This window comes from Dendrobium catenatum, unplaced genomic scaffold (assembly GCF_001605985.2).
Source record: "Dendrobium catenatum unplaced genomic scaffold, ASM160598v2 fragScaff_scaffold_621, whole genome shotgun sequence".
Lineage (NCBI taxonomy): Eukaryota > Viridiplantae > Streptophyta > Magnoliopsida > Asparagales > Orchidaceae > Dendrobium > Dendrobium catenatum.
The window spans coordinates 22,197,906-22,199,961 of NW_021319083.1; positions in this window are offsets into that span (position 1 = coordinate 22,197,906).

Genomic DNA, 2,056 nt, shown 5'->3' on the forward strand with positions numbered 1-2,056 from the left:
CACAAGATAGATTTTTGTAGCAAGATAAAAAGAATCTTAGTTTCAAAAAATATTGGCTAAAATGAGTTAGACTTTTGTTTAGAGAAGAAAATCATACCACTAAACAAGGTCAGAAGGAGGGAAACCATCAACGATATTTCTCCCTTTAACCGATTTAGAAATGCTAAACATAATCTCTAAAACTCCAAAATTTTAAAAGCTTGAAAAGTTCATCATATGGAAAGAAAGCAAAGTGAAAACAAAATACAACAAAAAAACTAGCACACAACCAAAAGACTAAAACAACACTAATTAAAAAATTTAAGAAATTTTATGAAGCAGCATGTTTAAACATTTATGAGCTGCGAGCCTATATATGTCCAATTATCCTATGGTCCCACGAGGTCTTTGGGGAGAGCACGCCTGTAAAACTCAACAACAGTCAGATTTAGGAACCCAACCAAGTTTGAGTCCCTTCTTAGGAAAAGTAGAATACAATGCAGGTGTGGTATGATGTGAATCATGTATCTTAGGTCACCACAGCCAATGTGTACTATGGTGAACAGTGCAAGTGTGTGAGATGTGTCCTAGCATGCCACAAGAAAAACATCAAACTCCAGGAAAAGGATTTCTTAAATGATTTGAGTTATAATGCCTCTTCCTTGATTTTGGCTTTGGATTCAAAGTGGGAGTCTTCCAATTTCCCTTAAGTGTATCCAATTCATTTTCAATCCTCAAGTTTGTGTTTTTTAGAACATTATTCTCAATCCTCAAGTTTTTTTCTTTCTCTTTAGATTTCTTGAAATCAGATTCAAGTGATGTGTGTGAAACTTTTAATGCAACATGGTCATTAATTAATTTTGAATGCTTTTTGTTGAAATCATCAAATTCATCAAGAAGAGCCATGTGATTAGAATCAATTGTTGAATGATCTATAAGAATAACTTCATACTCTTTTTGCAAATTTACAAGTTCCAATTTTAAATTAGCATGAGTCTTCTGAAGCTTTTTGTATGATGCATGAATTTTCTCACAAATCTCAAGCAATTCATCGTAGGTTGGTTTACATACCTCTTCCTCATCACTTTGCTGAATATGATCTTCCCCCATTAAGCACAGGTTTGTAGTCTCTTCCTCTGGCTCAGTCTATAAGGAATCAGTACAAGATTCTGCCCAGAACGCCTTTTGGACTCTCTTCTTGTCCTTCCTAAACTTAGGTTTCTCCTCGCCCTTTTCTCTTTCCTTGCTCGGGTGATCTTGGAGTGTAGGGCAATCGGCATTCACTTGTTCAGGCTTCCTGCATTCATAACAAATGATATCAGAAGATCCTTTAGAATATTTATGATCCTTACTTTTTCTCAAATGATGCTTTTGCTTCTTCCTTAGAAAGCTTTTGAATTGCCTTGTAATGAAGGCAACTCCATCGCTTTCAGAACCGGAAGTTTCAGAATCTAATTTGTGCGCCTTCAGTGCAACTATTTTCTCATTCTTCTTCTCGCCTGCATCAAGATTTCTTTGATTCACCCCTTGCTCGTAAGCAATGAGTGAGCTAAGTAAGTTATCAATAGAATAAGTGTTTAAATCCTTAGATTCAGTGATTGTAGTGATTTTAGCATCATAAGACGAAGACAAGCATCTCAAAATCTTGTTTACTTTTTCAAAGTTTTAAAGTTCTCTTCCTAGTACATGCAGTGAAGTAACTATCTGAGTAAATCTAGTATACATGTCAGAAATTGATTCATGAGTTTCCATACAAAAAAGTTCGTAGTCATACAAGAGAATATTCAAACGAGATTATTTAACTTCATTAGTGCCTTCATAAGTGATACACAATTTATCCCAAATTTCTTTACCCGTTTTACAAGTGGAGACACGCATGCAATCCTCAGATTTTAAATCACAGAAAAAATAGTTCAAACATTTTGTATTTAATTGGGCTAAATCTCTTTCATCGAAAGTCCATTCAGTAAAAGAAATTTCAGTTTTAACACCATTAATTTCACGAGAAGGTGGAGAATAACCTTCTTGAATAAGCATCCACATGCGATAATCAGTAGATTGTAAAAACGTTGACATG